We start from the raw sequence: 17,501 nt of genomic DNA, 5'->3' as shown, positions 1-17,501 counted from the left end.
CAGAGGTGACACATAATTTTGAACGTAGGGGCGAGCTCATTTATCGTGATATTTATATATATTCACGTAGACAACGGGAGTGCTGCACCGAGGAGCAGGAGGAAACTAGACGCGGGTGCCGTTTCGACGAGACCGCCACCACAGGAGAGTGGAAGGAAACGAGATACGCAAGGGCTACGAAATCCGACGAAAAGGCGCCAACGTAGACATGGCCGACGTGGGTCAAAGTTTAATATCTCTTCTTATCAGCTTAATATCTGATGCGATTGGTATTTGGATCCGAGATATTAAACTTCACCACGGCTTCACCTCGGCCGCGGGTCGGCCCGGTATTACACTATCTACGGGAGCGGCCTACGGTTTGTGGTCTACGGACATCGATCCGCTGGAAACTAGCCATATACGGCTTTGCTGTAAAACGAGCTAGCAAGCGAACGAGCGAAAGAAAGAACGAGAGAGTGAAAATGAAGGAACGAACAAATGAGCAAGCGAGATAGCGAGTGAGCGAGCGAACGAACAAACGAACGAACGAGCGAAAGAACGAAAGAAGAAGAAGACGACTAACATGCTGCTAGCCTGTCTGAGTAGCTCTGCCTACATTTATTGTTATTTTCGTTATTTTCTGGTAATATTACTGGTCAGAACGGTTCAAGACGTCTGTCGACTCGAAAAGGTACCTTCCGTATCGGAGACCGACGGGTGCTGCGCCACCCGACGCCTCACAAGGTGCTAGAAGGAACCAAGCTGGCACCGACGAGCACCCCGCCATGACCTCCCAAGGGCTGACACCGGGCCAGAAACGCCAGCTGGTTTGTACAAGCCAGCCTGACTGCAAGCGACAAGACACTGGTGAATCTGAAGACGAGTCAATTATAATCGAGGACGACAACGTGGCGATCCCTTCAGACCTGGACATGGACGAGGGTGGTTTCCGAATTGTGCGCCATCGTAAAGACAGGGCGGAGGGCATTCCACTGTTAATCACTGCAGCATCCGAAAGAGATGATTTAAGGCAAGTAAACCCTATTGTCCTGTATTCTGAGCTTGAAAGAATTCTCGGTGGAGCATCAGTGAAGAGCCACTTCACAGCACAGGGAGCATTGCTCTTAGATGTAGAGACAGAAGGACAAGCCAACGTCCTTCTAGAGACCAAGAATATCGGCGGCATAGTTATATGAAAAACACATGCATTGTTAGAGGAGTCCCTAAATGGTACTCGGATGAAGAGCTGCTCACCTACCTGAGACCTCAGGGAGTGTTCCATGCAAGAAGAATCATCCGTCGGGTCCAAACCTCGTCATCTGAATGGGAGTCAAGGCGCACTAACTCGGTGGTTCTCACATTTGCTCCAAATTCTGAACGCTCGGAGAAGATCAACCTTGGTTTCACCAGACACGAGCTTGTCGACTACGTGGAGACACCACCACGCTGTTTTAAGTGTCAGCGCTTCGGACATATCGCTAAGTACTGTCGTGGGGAACAGAGGTGCAAGCGCTGTGGAGGACCTCTTAACTTTAAGACGTGTGCAAGTAAAGACAACTTTGTGTGTGCAAATTGCGGCGGTGACCATCCTGCTAGCTACGGTCAATGTCCTGCGCGGACAGCTGCTCAGCGAAGAAATAAGTTGTTTGTTCTGGGCCCAAAAAGTGCAAGCGCACCATCGAACACGAAGAAGACGTCCAGAGCGCGACAACTAACTGGTTTGGAAACAGAGTACGCCTCTCATTTCCCGCGTCTCACACCGATAAACGAAGTTATTGAGCCAACGCAAACGGTGACAGCCACTGAGAAACCTGTTCGAAAAGAGTCCGAAAACCTATGCGGCCGCAGTAAACCGACCTCAAGTACCACTTGGAAACAGTCAGCAGGAAAACTGCCAGCATGTTATACGCGCTTTGTTCACGGCACTACGTTCCCACGTTGCGAAGATGCATGCTAGTTCAACGAAGGATATGCTGGAAGCAGTGCTGGCTCTTGAGTCAATAATACTCTGCTCTACTTCCACATACCCTCAGTAGCATAATGGCAATTTCTCGCCCACTTGGTTCATTCCGTCTTCCAAAAGTGCCCTTAATAATGCAATGGAACTGCGCCGGTATTCTACAGCGTCTTTCTGAACTCAGCCTTTTCCTTCGAGACATACCTATACCAATTCTAGCCCTCTCGGAGGCCGGTCTCCCGAATGGAAGGACGATCCCAGGGTACATCAGACATAAAAATCCGAGTATACCGTCATTTGCAAATGGAAGTGCGATGATATACATCAGGCGAGAAATACCTCCCTTCACGTTACCAGAGCAAGACCTTTGTTCTACCTCCTTGGAAGTAGCCGCTGTGCAAGTGTGCCTAGGAAAACGAAACCTCAGTGTGGTGTCGGTGTATATAAGTCCGCGCAGGAAGGTCTCCATGGAGGCGTTTATAAAGGACCTTTGCATTCGTTGCCCCTCTGCTAGAATAATCTGTGGCGACTTTAACGCACATCATTCGCTTTGGGGAGACAAGACTGCAGATTCCCGAGGCAAGGAACTTGTCACCGCCACGGATGCTGCTGACTTATGTATCGCGAACGATGGCAAACCGACTTTCTTCAGACCACCAGATTCATGGAGTGCCATAGATCTCGTGATCCATTCTACAGACCTTGTCGTATCGTCAACAACGGTCCCAGACAGGATGGGCAGTGACCACTTTCCGATCTTCACCAACATGACCGGATTTCCCACTGCTGGGCGACAATTCTGTGCTGCGACACGCTGGGACACATACAGAGAAGCATTGGATGAAACCCCTGGTGAGCTGTTCGCAGATATGCTGTTGAAACTGCCAGATCATTTCCCTACTCCTGATTTAAAACTAAAGAACCTCAGCGCAGCGCGTAGGAGAGCGGAGCGAAACCTAATGAGAAAAACGGGGAATCCATCTGCGAAAACTGAATACAACAGGATAAACGCTGTAATCCGTCGTCACACAAAAAGATTAAGACGAGTTCAATGGGCTGCTTTCTGTGAGAGCTTATCGGCGTTTACTCCCATGACAAGGATATGGGGCGTAATGAATAGCCTATTCAGAAAGATTCGCCTACACAGGCCATTCGAAGCACTTGCTTTAGAGGAAGGAAAAGATTTGCAAACCCTTGCAGAAGATTTTGCAGACATATACACATCTGGAAGATCAGTAGGAGTATCGAACCCACTGTTGTCTGAAGCATTCCATACCATGGATACGCCGTTCACCTTTCGTGAGTTGGATTTCACGCTTAGCAAATTAAGAAGACGCTGTGCTGTGGGTCCCGATTCGATCAGCAATCAAATGCTGACATATCTGCCATATGAACGAAAACGAGCCCTTCTGGACATATTTAATCACGTCTGGAGCACAGGAGAGATCCCAGAAGCGTGGAAGAGAGTATGGGTGGTGCCAGTGCTCAAGTCCGGAAAGGATCCTGCAAACCTCACCTCATATCGGCCAGTATCGCTAACATCATGCGTATCAAAGTTGATGGAAAGACTAATATGTACGAGGTTAACATGGTATCTTGAGCAAGGAAATAGACTGCCATCATGTATGACCGGATTTCGTCCACGGTTGAGTGCCCAGAACAGTGTCATGGATCTACTAAGCCATATCGAGCACCATCGCGCCGACGGCCTTTCCACACTCGCCATCTTTATGGACGTTGCCAAGGCATACGACTGTGTGCTTCATACAGGCATCATCAACGGACTCCGAGCCATGGGCGTCTCGGGAAATGCTCTACGATTCGTCCATGAATTTCTCAGCGATCGATGTGTCCAAGTTAAGCTCGGAAGTATAATGAGTGACAAGCGACGAATTTCCCTCGGCGTCCCACAAGGAAGTGTCCTATCTCCCTTGCTTTTTAACGTGGCCATGGCCAGCCTTCCAGATGCCCTGAAAACAGGTCGGACGGCAGTTAAAATGTCCATCTACGCAGATGACATCTGCATTTGGGTCTCGGGGTACCAACACAAACGTTTGGCCCGGATAGCCCAGGCCGCAATCTCCACTATCGATCGCCACTTATCGACGCTTGGCCTATCTTTATCAGCAGAAAAATCTGCCTTCATGGTCACATTTCCATGCGGCGCTGAACACCTTCCGATTTTTAGGATTGGAATGGCCTAAACGAAGTCGCCTTGACCCGCCATGCTCCTTTTCGGACGTTACCTGCAACCTCAATGTACCCCACCTACCGACGAAACGCACCATTTCAACTGCCGAAGCAAAGTTTATTGTGCTGGACCACTTCAGCACTGTGTTTCAAAGCCATCTACAAGTGTACACAGACGGTTCGGTGTGCGCACAGACAGCTGTGCAGCGGCATTCTGCATACCATCCCTTGATGTGTCATGGTCTGGCCGACTGGATCGCGTAGTTTCCTCTACAACAGTAGAAAGCGCGGCAATCACCACGGCCTTGCGGAAACCACGGGCCTTCTCTGCACGAGATGTCGTGGTGCTGACGGATTCCAAGTCAGCATTACAGAGATTACATCGGGGCCTACCTCTAGAGAAACTTACAAGGCAGTCTCTGGCACTGATTACCGACCTAACGAGCAAAGAATTTAACATAAGGTTTCAATGGATTCCATCACACGTAGGAATTGATGGAAACGAGAAAGCTGACGTCCTTGCACGCCTAGCGCTGACATGTGTCCCAAAAGTGAAAGCTCCAAAAGCTTTTCAAAATCCTAAGGGTGCAATCCGCCTTCACTTTAGAGAGATGCACAAGAATCCACACGAATCCTGTGTGACTCATGGATTTACACGCGAAGAAGCGACGCTTTTATACCGCATCAGGACCGACGCCGCGTACACCCCAGCTTGGTTATTCAAGACTGGGCTTCGCAGTTCCCCACTCTGTGTTTTCTGTGGTGAAATTAGCGACATCGAACATTTCATTTGGGTATGCCCGCAGTTTGGCACAGAAAGAAAAGCGATGGTCGACAACCTACAAAAAAGCGGTCTCACGCACAGGACCTTTGAAGACGTTGTTTTCTCCGGAGGGCCCGCGGCATTCAGGAAGAGAGCGCAACGACTGCTGATAGCCTTCCTGCGAGACACGGGGCTCATCGACACCTGGTGACACACCCCTGATCTCAACTCGAAGGATGATCAGGTGGAACAATTGCCGGCTATGTATGCCAGGCTAACCCCGCCTGCTTCAACACCACCACCACCACCAACGAATGAACGAACGAACGAACGAACGAACGAAAAAACAAACAAACAAGTGAACGAACGAACGAACGAACAAACGAACAAACAACCAACCAAACGACCAAGCAACCAAACGAACAAACAACCAAACGAACAAACAAACAAACAAATAAACGAACGAACGAACGAACGAACGAACGAACGAACGAACGAACGAACGAACGAACGGTTTCTTTACCGAGTCTGACCCCCGGCCATGTACCATCACAGACCTTCGAGAAACCACGTAAACGGCCGATTGAGCTAAAAAGTATTCCCCGCCCCCTTTTTTTTTAAAATTCAATATTCCAGATCCCGCACTTTCTGAAGTCGGTGTAAATGAAGCTTTGATAAGCGGACAAGGCAAAATGGCGCTTCACGATAAGTTACGGGCAGCCGTTTTTCGCCGACGAAGGCGCCACGTAACCCGCTCTTAATGGTCATCTTCCGCGACGCCGCACCTTTAATACATGCAAGCGCATTGTGAGTTCTTGCCGAATGAGAACGCGACGCGGCGGCAAGATTTCCATGCCATTACAGCGTGTCCAACAAGTGCCGAAAGTTGACAGTTTTTAGCACAAGCTGCAAGACTATAAATAAAGACGAAGAGCGGCATTTCAAGAACGACGACATCGTTGGCTGGCAGGACGCGTTTTCGGCCTAAAAGCCATTACATATAATAAATTTCCTGTTCAATGGTCTGTCCGATTAAATAGAGACAGGCAGTCACGAAGTTCCGCGTGCCAGAAGACCTGTCCAATCGTAGACGCTGCAGCTTCGGTAGCCCGAAACGAGAATTAAATTAAGCTGGAAGTTCCAAAGATTTTTCTTTTTCTTCTGTTACAGTGTGCGAATCTTGGTTACTGACAAGCCCGCTGCCCTTAAATTCAAGCTAAAACAAACATAAAACACCAAAACATGTAGTGGCGTGTTAGCTTAACTTGTCGCTATTCTAACGTTGTCCTGACGGCCGTGCAGTTCCCTCGGAGTATCTCAAATTTCCGCTCAACTTCAGCGCAGGTCACCCTATTCTTGTGCTATCGGGCAAAGTAGGACAGCCCGAGGAAAACATAAAAGGCCACGAAATGCCTTTGTGTCAATGTCGCTTTGAGACGACCGCTGAAACTGGTTGCACGGGTAACTTCACATTACAGGATGACGTTGAAGAGTTAGTCCTCTGGCCGTCACATCCTTTTTAAGTTTCAATGAGATAAAAGTGGCGGATTTAAGTACGTTAGGGGCTTTATGGAGGCGAAGTTCGAAAATAGAGAAGTCGTCGCGCTTAGCGCTACAATTTTCGGGCGCGTGTCACTGCGACACCTGTCACTGATGTTGCACGCCTCCGCTGAAGCGTTTACATCGGTTTCACGGCCGCCACTACTAAGCAAACGGGACTAGTTTAGAGAAGGTATTTGGCGGCAGTATCGAAGCCGGTCCCACGATGCACAAGGCTGATGCATACACGTCACTGATGCATCATAACGTTTTCGTTATCAGCAGTTCTTGTTCTTTGTGTCATTGCCACTCAGAAGCGGTCGGCAGTGTTAGGTTCATCGCCAACGCTAAAATGTCACATAGGGGAACGAATCTTTCAATGTGTGAATCCCGGTACTTTTCATAATTTTTAAGAAGCAAAAACCTGGCAGAACTTTTTTTTAGAATAGTGTGGTTATAATGCGCGTATATAAAATACCCACATACAAAAAGAGTTTGATCCTATGAAGTATGGAATCGTTATTAAATTATCCGAAAAGAAACACATTTCGTATAGATCCTGCGGCGGAATTAATAGGGGACTGGACGATATTATAGTGTTCCATAGCCAAGGAAGATAGCCAAATGTGATTCATTGAAAACGGAATTGTTAAGAACAAAGGCAGGTCAGTTGCACTCCTGAAGTACACTATGCGAAACGAAAACCCGTTTTGACGAAATTAAGCAAATAAACCGTTATAAAGTGTTTTATGCCACTTCTGTGTATGGTCGCAGCGAGACCATCAGGAGAGAAACGTGTTGTAAGACTCTCTAGCGTGTACAAAGGGTGAGTTTCGTATAGCATACAAAAAAGAGAAAAAATGGTATCTGCTTAACGTTCTTTTATTGTTATTGTTGAGGGTACTGGTGCCGAGGAACAATGCTGATTGCATTGCAGAGAAGAAGCGCTCAAGAAATCCACGCGGACATGGAAGATAGCAGTAATTCAGCACTTCCACATTCTGAACTTTTTAAAGAAGCCTGTTTTTACTACGTCACCTTATAGGAAAAGATCGAATAATAGACGTGGGTCACCAAAGGAGCACCATGTCGCAGAACCGCTATTGACTACTGCAGGGAGCTAACCTGTTTTCGTACAAAACGAAAGAGCTGCACATATTAGCGTATGTAAAAAAAAAATAATACTGGACGAATTTATTATGTTTCCTAGCTTTGGCCTATACTCTACGAGGTGATGCAGTTTTGGTATCGCTCAAAACAGCGTTTGCTGAGTGAGTGCGTGTTTTTCTTGCGACATTATTCCGCTACTTCATTACCTTCAGTTTCATGCTTTGAATTTTTTGCGCCATCTCCACTGGCGATCAAGCTCCGTCCTTCTGGTAATAGGCTGCCGAGAGTCCGAGCACCATGCAAATTATTTTTCTTGCGACGCTGTTTAAAGTTATCCACGTCTGCTGTACGTCTCCTTTGATGTCAATGTATTATATGCCCGATGTTTGAGCATGCAGTGCCCATGTGCGACTCGTACACACAGACAAACATCAACAAACTGAAAAGAGTACACAAAAAAGGTAGCACGATATATTTAGAATTCTTATGGGCATACGTCAGTTACTGAATTCATCAAGCGAAGTGGAGAACCTTCAGTTATCAACAGAAATCAAATTTGTCGACTAAAGTTCTTCTACCAGCTGGCAAAAGGATATTATATTATAGATACATCACATATTACACTTACTCCGAAGGCTATGCTACTAGGCAACGACATTTTCTTACAATAAGGCCTTTAGTTTCGCTTAATAACGGTTTTCAGTACTCTTTTATTCCCAGAACCAACGTAGAATAGAATAGCCTTGCCGACCATTTTGTGACCCAGGATTCATTTTCTTCGTTTGAGAAATACTTACAATAATTCCTCGAGCAGGGTTATTTATGTTTGCGTGTGCCTTTTTTTTTTTTCTTGTGCTTTAGAGGGCTAGTTAGGCGTACAGTGTTATATGATATTGCTCTGCCTCTTTGGCTTTATTTAGGGTTTGCTATTTTGTCTCAAAATCATTTGTGTTATTCATCAATTTCCTGCTTTTCGCATTTAATAAATTTTTATATTCATTCACTATTATAACGTACTGTTTTTATTTTATTGTGCTCATGCATTTTTAAATTAGCACATTTTATGTATCCGACAGGCTATGACCTCTCTTCGAGATCGTAGTATCTATAAATAAATAAATACACATAAGGAATAAGAGGCGTAGACAAGATAAGTTACTATCAAAAGATATTCCAAGATATTTAACACAATCCATGTATGAAATAGGCGCACATTTACAAGAACTACAGTTCGACTTATGTAAGTAGAGAGGCATGTTAATTACAGTAGTCTTGAGTAAAGAGTAAAAATAAACAATTGTTTTTGGACATTGACAACAATTCCATCGTTAATAATTCAAAACATTGCATTGTACACGTCATTTTGCTACATCTCAGTGGACATTTCAGTGAACATCTCAGCAGCATCTCAGTGAACACCGAACATTCGGAAATTGCTAAAGGAAAGTCATTAACGAAAATCTTTAACAACAACGACGATAAACAGGACCCCCGAGGAACTCCCGCATTCAGCGACAGCTTAGAACTAAAAACGCCCTCACGGGATCGAATCCCGGCCACGGCAGCCGCATTTCGATGGGGGCGAAATGCGAAAACACCCGTGTACTTAGATATAGGTGCACGTTAAAGAACCCCAGGTGGTCGAAATTTCCGGAGTCCTCCACTACGGCGTGCCTCATAATCAGAAAGTGGTTTTGGCACGTTAAACCCCATAATTTTTTTTAAAAACGCCCTTATTATCGGTTACGACCACTTGAAATCGGTTGGCCTAGTAATTTTCGAGAACGTTGTAAATAGGCCCACGATATCCCAAAAGAACACAGTTTATTCAACATGGTTTGATGATTAAGGGTGTCCAACGCTGTCGGTACATCTAATAAAAGAGCATAGGAGAAAAGATTTTGATCAAATGCAAAGAAAAGTTCATGTGAAAGTTCATCAAGCATTGTCACAGTACACGCCCACTAAGAAAGTCAAACTGTCGACCCGCCAGTATCAGAAAGTCAGTGGCAAAAAGATATTTTTCTAAGACCTGAGTAATAATCGGCAATATAGGAATTCGCCGATAGTTTTCAATATTATAGTTCTTCCATGACTTGTACAGTGGTAAAACAATTGCAGTTTTTGGCATTCCGCAATTTCGTCACCTTCCAAAATACCATTCAGTATGTGCAGGATAACATCTGGCGGAGCAATGAAATTTCTTCTGATTATGGGCAATAATGGTCCAGGAGTCTTGTTAGTAGGGAAACTGAAAAAATTTCCTTCGAGATCCCGCCTCGAAATTCTCGGAAGGAAAGCTGACGCATACGTGGATTCCCTAACGACCGATTGTTTGTGGATAGAGAGACAGCTCTTTGGGTCGCTCTTACGCATTCCCTGTTGAAAGCATCAGCCACTGCTGTGGGAGGTTGCTGAAAACGATTGAAAACAGACCGTTTACTGGAGCTCCTCCCTCTGAGACCATATACCAAAGACCAAGTTTTGCTTACATTATTTGAAAATTGTTGCAATCTATCAAAAAAGTAATGGCGTTTAGTGCCCCGCATAAGAGCAAGAACTCTATTTCTTGCCGATTTGTATTCTAAACGCAGTGCTTGGTTTCTTGGACTTCTTTTGCAGCATTTGCACAAGGTTTCTCGATACAATATATAAGCATGAATATCCGCGTTCATTCAGCTGTGACCCTTTCTTATCGGCTTAGTTATCAGCCGTCTGCAATGTAATTCAAAGTTTTTCAGTTGCGTACAGAACCTTTCATACATTTTGCCCGACGAATCTACTTTGTTGAAGAATGTGCAGTCACATTAAACTATAAAATTATCAAGCTCTGATGGTATAAGTAAAGGGACAAGGCATTTGTGCGGCCCGAATGCAGTTTCGACCGACGGCCTTCCAGACGCGTCTGGTAATACAAGGCGGCATGCTACAAAGTAGTGATCAGCCAACCTTTGTAGAATACTACATGACCTAAATGAACAGTTCGGAGTTCTGACCGCTATGCGATCTAAACAGGATTGCACTAGGCAATTATTAACCAATTGCGCTGTAGTAGGATCTCCAACTGTACATTCCAGGCCATAAGCGGATAACGAAGATGCCATGAACACACTTTTTCATGGCATAAAATGTTGACAATAAGGTCTCCGATCAAACATAATCGGTCAACTGAGCTCCACTGCCGCATAGTTTACCAAGTTCTAGAAGAAATCATGAAAAGCTACGTGATCGTGGTCGAAAAAAATCGATAAGATATGCACAGAAAATGAGATCTTACAAACTATGGCAATAATAATAATAATAATAATAATAATAATAATAATAATAATAATAATAATAATAATAATAATAATAATAATAATAATAATAATAATAATAATTTATTATCAAATCTGCGAGTATAAGTACAGAAATCGGGTTCGCCTAAGCCATCACAGTGGCTTGTCACGCGAAACCCGGCAGTCAGTAACAAGACTCAGCCAGAAACTGACTTTTCTTTCTTTTGCAAGAAATAAAAATAAAAAGACATTGAAAACTAAGGTAGCGAGTGATAAAGTACAAGGAAAAAAAAGAGAATCACGAAAAAACAACAACAAAGAAAAAAAAAAGCGAAAGAACGACCAGAGAGCGAAGACATGTTTCAACAACGACAGGAAAAATAAAAATATGACGCCTCTAATCATTCCGTGTACGATGCCCTTAAATTTTTGCGAATGTCGCGTACAGACTTACAGGAAGAAATTTCAGAAGGAAGGGCATTGAATATATCTGGAACATAAAAGGCTCGCGTACATCTTCGAAATCTGGTACGTTTGAGAGGAACTGAAAAAGCAGGTGCATACCGTAAAGGACGGCAAGGCACAGTAGGGATTTTAAAGGTATCCGTCCAGAAGCGTTTCAGCACCACTGTTTGAACAAACAGTTAGCGCATGTTCGGCATTTTTAGCATCTGAAAAAGGTTCATCTCTTGTGGTCTGTATACGTCATAAGTAACACTTTTTAACACACACTTTAGCAACCTATTTACACGTTGATTCCAGGTACTAGAACAATGTACAAATGTTGTAATTCCATATCTGAGCACACTGTAGGCCAACGAGTGGACCAAAAGTTTTCTAACAGACAAGGGTAAAAACACTTTGATGCCGTACAGTAAATAGACGATTTTACGAAGTTGGGTACATATGTAAGATAAGTGAGTAGAAAAAAGAAGACTGGAATCAAACCATATGCCCAAATACTTGACAGAGTCAGAAAAATTTATTGAAGGGCAGGAACAATTAATACATCGAGAGCTGTGCAGATAAACTGAAGAAGAAAGTGAAACACGCTTGAGTGGGCTATGAAAGCAAATCAACCTTGATTTAGAAGGATTGATGTCAATTACATTTGCACCAAAATAATCCATTCATTTCCCGACGTCATTTCGAAGGATTGAGAATGCGTCTGGAAAATTCACATGTGTGGCTAAAATTGCAGTATCGTCTGCATATTGAAATAAATTGGAGACAGATAGCACGTTGCACATGTCCTGAACATATATATTAAAAAGTAAGGAAGACAGTATGGAACCTTGTGGCACACCGGCCTTCAGAAAAACACTGGAACTGGAAATGTCTGAAATGGAAGCCATCTTGGAGCGATCTGTAAGGAAATTGCGCAGCAATCGGAAGAAAGGTCCTCGAAAACCTAAATTGTAGAGTTTCTCTAGCATAATCGAATGGCAAACCGTGTCAAAAGCTTTTGCCACACCTAAAAAAAGTGCACAACATACAAGATTTCTTTCAAGTGAAGAAAATAAATGGCCACTCAATTCTTCTAATAAAGCCTGGGAGCCCCTTTTCAATAAAACCATATTGACAGTCGGAGAACCCCCCCCCCCCCCCCGCTTTGTTAATAAACCTGTTCATTACTAAGAATATATGTTTTTCTAGAATTTTTGCTATAATAGGCAGGATAGAAATGGGGCGATAATTATGCACACACTTAGCATCACCACCTTTTAGAAGTGGTCGAACTAAGGCCGTTTTTAACCGCGTAGGAATACTTCCGCTTGTAATTATCCCATTTAGGATTTCTAGCAAGACATGTTTCAGAACGCCGAAGTTCCTGTATAGATCAAACATGCGAATTTGATGGATACCTGGTGATTGATGCCGGCCAAAGCTGCATCATCACGAGGCATCGATGAAAAATAATAATAATAATAATAATAATAATAATAATAATAATAATATCTTTATTGCCATAACACATACACAGCATTATAATCAGGCCTGTCTAAGCCTACAAGGGCTTGTGGGACATGGCCCTGCAGAATTGGCAAGGCAATACATTGAAATATGCAAACAATCACGTATAAAAAAAAATAATGACGCTGTTACATAAAGCGCGTGACATTACATTTGGCTGCGCAAATTTATTGCAACAGTACCTAGAGTTCAAGCTTACATAAAAGCAAGAATTCGTATCTTTGAAACAATTTCCACATAACTGTTAGCCGAGATAAGAAGGCGAAGCAATGTGAATATGGAACGTGTTTAACCTACAGAGTACGTATCATCTTTTTCAGTGGTATTTTCGAAGTTAACCTACAGAGCACGTATCATCTATTTCAGTGATATTTTCGAAGTTGCTGTGAAAATGCCCGCTGGCAGATTGTTAAACAGATTAGGAACGTACACACATCGCCGGGCCTCACCGTATCTCGTTGCGGAACGAGGCCCAGTGAAACGCAAGCCCGAACGGAGCATGCGCACAGGTTTATGTTCAACTTTGAAATCCGAGTCCCAAAAATGACCTAATACCACTGTTTCAACAAACAATGAGCGGAACGAAGGAAACCCTACGGTAGTAAATATGTTTCGAGAAGAGGCGAATTATACGCTACACTTTGGAGCATGTTTTTCAAGAGAGCGTCCACTCGGCCCTCCTAACGCGCAGAACAGAAGGCGAAAATTGTGATGCCATACCTTAATATTCCGTGCGCAAGGGCGTTCACAATTGCTTTTCTTTACTGAAAAAGGAGCTATACTTTTGCAGTGGTAGAGCACCCAGGCAACGCTTCGGAGTTTACTACATAAATACGCTAAATGCGATTCTTACGACAGGCTTGAGTACAAAAAATACGCCCGTGTATTTTATAGACTGCACATATTCCACTGGAGTACAGCTACAATGCGAACATGACTCATTGTGCAAAAAGATATGTTCATCTATTGACGTCATCTTCAAGGGATTCCTGAAGCAAATCAGCTTTGTTTTTGAATTATTGATTACAAGAAAATTTTTAGAAATCGAATCAATTACGTTATAGACATCTTTTTGTAGCATATTGATTGCTGATTTGTAGCATAAATGTTTTGCTAGTAGAACGGTGTAATCGGCGTATTGAAAAATTCTGCATTTTGAAACAGTGGACGCAAGGTCATTCATGAAAATATTAAAAAGTAGCGGGGCTATGATGGATTCTTGAGGGACTCCAGCTTTAATAGTAATATTTAATAGCTTTAATAATAATAATAATAATAATAATAATAATAATAATAATAATAATAATTATTATTATTAATATTATTATTGTTATTATTATTATTATTATTATTATTATTATTATTATTATTATTATTATTATTTATGCACCACAAGAACAAATACATGGTAAGCGGGCCTGTCGAAGCCTAAATGGCTTGTGCGACTAGGCCCGGCAGCGCCGGCAACAGCGATGAGGTCAGCGTATGTACATGTACATACAGGCATTACCTTAGTGCCGAGAAAACATTGCGCAAATACAGAATAATATTAAAAAATATAAAAATAATTCTGAAATAAATAATATGATAAAGCAAATAATAATAATAATAATATTATTATTATTATATTAATAATATTAATAATAGTTGTAGTAGCAATAATAATACCAATAATAACCGATGATTAATCTACCCTGCCCAGTAACAACCACTCGGTCTGTGTTCTGGCCAACGCATGCATAGAAGATTACAGAGGAATATAGTGTAAAATTTCTAAAATAATTGTAAAAAGAAGAGTGGACCTGAAAAGTGTGCACATGCAACCATTATTTAAAAGCTGTACACTAAACAAAGCACTCAGTAAATATAAAAGCAAAAAGGAGGAGAACGATAGTTGAACATTGTGTAAAACTATAAATCTACAACACAAAACTCGGAAAAGAGCAGTGACAGCGAGTTAAGAAAAAAATATCGATATCATCAAAATAAGCGTTATAAATACTGAGCATTCTGTGGACAGTTCGAAGTGGGTAATTACAGGTGGGGACATGGAAAGTCCTCTGTTCGCTGGTGATCTTGAGCTGAGTATAAAACATGATACAGCTGAGTAGTTCTGAGCTGGTGAGCACACTGGGAAGTAGTTTGAAAAGAAACAGAAAGTCAGGGTGATTACGTCAGCAGTGAAGCAAGAGAAATGTCAATAATGCAACAGTGCTAGAACAAGGTTTAGGGCAGATGTTAGCAAATCGGTGATGATATGTGCTTAGGAAACTTTTCAGGACCCAATCTATAATGTCACCATTCTATCTAGAAACGCCTTTCCAGACAACCGACGTCTATTCGACTTGAAGAAGACGGATTGTTGTGTACAACTGGCGATAGAGTGTAGGAAAATTAAATTCCCTCGATAGTCTGCAAACCGAGCCAATACAGCACATACCCCGCATTGCAACGCCTTCAGTGTGAGCAGAAAAGTGTAAGGTTGTAACAAAAAGTACACCGAGATTGTTGATCTCATATAACTTGTACAACGTTACAGAATATACAGAATAAGGAAAGGAAGTGCTTACTGTTTTGTGTGTTAAAGCTATGACTTTGGTCTTAGCACCATTCAAGGTGAGGTTATTGTCTTTGCGCCATTTTAAAGAAAACAGGCCAGATCGCACGATGCGATATTCATCATCAATGTGAATTTACTTTGAAATCTTCACGATATAAGAACAATATTAATAACATTAGTAATATTCTTCCAAGATGAGAAGCATCACAGGTTTGGAAAATACTTAGAGAATACAACTAAAGCAAGCACGTGACGTCCGCGTAATGTCCTAGACACACTGAGGCGTATAGAGGAAAGAAAAAAAAAAGCGGAGACAAGTTGCACCACAGGCCTACTTGCTTCCATTTTTGAAGCTGAACCATTTACAACGAAACTGTTTGTGCGACCAGAAGCACACTCAAAAACGTTATGGATATGCCTGGAATAACCAAGACGTTCACGGAGATTACATTTATAGCGAACGTTGGGTGTGCTGCGGATGGTGAACAGTGTGTGTTGATTGTATAGAGTGTGTTGATTAAGTAGGAAAGAAACGCTGCTAAACCCTCGTTGCTCACTTGTTTCGAGGCGTTACAGGAGACGCTCCGGAAATACCCGCCCCTAACCCCTTTTCGAATTAAAGTCAGTAACAATGCAACATTTGTGGATTATATGGATCATTTCATGACTTACTTCCACCGAAAGTGTGTAGTGAATATGCTCAATATAGCATGTATATAAAGTACGTAGAAAGTATGTGTGGGCGTTATGAGAATCACAGGTGACAGTGAGAAGGTGACGGGTAGACTACCTAACTCATCTGAGTACCGGATCTCACGTTTCTGTAAGTCCCTAACTGAGCGCTGCATTAAAGAGCTATGCCGGCGCCCCAACCGCAACTGAGAAAAACCGCATAGCAGACGATGTGGCAGGAACCTGACATGCCTTAGCGTGATCAACGCGAAGTAGGTACACCGAGAAAAACAAGTTAACGTCTGAACCCGTCCAGCCGTCTCGTTCTCCTCCTTCCAATAACATATTTTTTTTGGTTCGCAGGAAATAATCTTACCTGACGCCGAGAGAACGAATGTTTGGGCCATTAAAGCGGCAGGAATGTACTATGCATCAGCAAGAGCGTCTAGGCGTTTATTTCATTTTTGGGCCTCAGTAACTCGCAATACTAAGAGGAACCAAGGGCAATGAACAGAAGAAAGAGTAGTTAGTTTCTCTGGGTCATTCGTCTCTTCGGGAGGAAGAAATAGCGCAAGCAGTGACAGAATCAATGTAAGAACCCGGCACAGCATTGCGCCAGACAAGGCAGCCAATCGCAAGATCGGTGCGTGTACGGAAGTCTGTAATTTTATTCTAGGCCCCGTTTATTTTACTGTGCCTTCGTTCCAGCCGTCAAACTTAGTAAGATGCGCTAGCACCAGGACTACGCTCACAAACTTTTCATTTTGGCTTTTCGTTAGCAGTGCTTGTCCATACGACTCCGCGACTCATTCGACAACGCAATTTAGGGCCGGATGTTTCATTTCACGCATAATAGCTTAGCTGATGTTGTAAAAATCCACGCGTTAGTTTTATTCCCATGTAGTCAACCAGACGCAAATAATTCTGCAAAGTAATGGTAAACCTTAAGATCTGTGCTGAGAGGCTGGTTGATGTAAGTGCCACAGGCAGAGTGGGATAAATCGAGAAAAAAATGCCGTTATGGAAATTGACGCTAGTTAATCTCCAGGTCACACAAAAATACTTTAAACAACGTATAGCAGTTCACGACTTGTAACGGGTAAGAATGCAGGGCAGATCTACTTAGAACAAATTCTGAGGATGACACGTTGAATTTTGCGACCACAAAGTGTACAATTCAATGCTTGTTTCAGTTTCATATATCCGGCAATGCGTAAAACAGAGGCGCTGATAAAATAGTGAGATGAACGGCGCAGAATTTTACGATCAACAATAAAAGTGCCTATGGCAAAACTGGTACTTGCGTTGAAATTCGTTGAAATCGTAAATTTTAATATGTTCCACAACTTATTAAGTGAAAGTGCTTATGCGAGAAGTTTGGTGTTTAGTTGCTTATCCATTTCCATTTCTCGTCTAAGCAACGTTCATCTTTCAAGCAAACCAGCTTAAAGATTCGAAATATGCTATCTGCAACCG

The 17,501-nt window shown here is 42.9% G+C and overlaps 1 pseudogene; it reads left to right on the top strand.

The window, feature by feature from the left end:
- The first annotated feature begins 208 nt into the window (after positions 1–208).
- Positions 209–363, top strand: LOC126541013 (U2 spliceosomal RNA; annotated as a pseudogene).
- The last annotated feature ends 17,138 nt before the right edge of the window (positions 364–17,501 follow it).

Source organism: Dermacentor andersoni, chromosome 2 (genome assembly GCF_023375885.2).
Source record: "Dermacentor andersoni chromosome 2, qqDerAnde1_hic_scaffold, whole genome shotgun sequence".
Taxonomy (NCBI): domain Eukaryota; kingdom Metazoa; phylum Arthropoda; class Arachnida; order Ixodida; family Ixodidae; genus Dermacentor; species Dermacentor andersoni.
The sequence above is the reverse complement of the archived record's forward strand: the minus strand, read 5'-3'. Positions and strand labels throughout refer to the sequence as shown.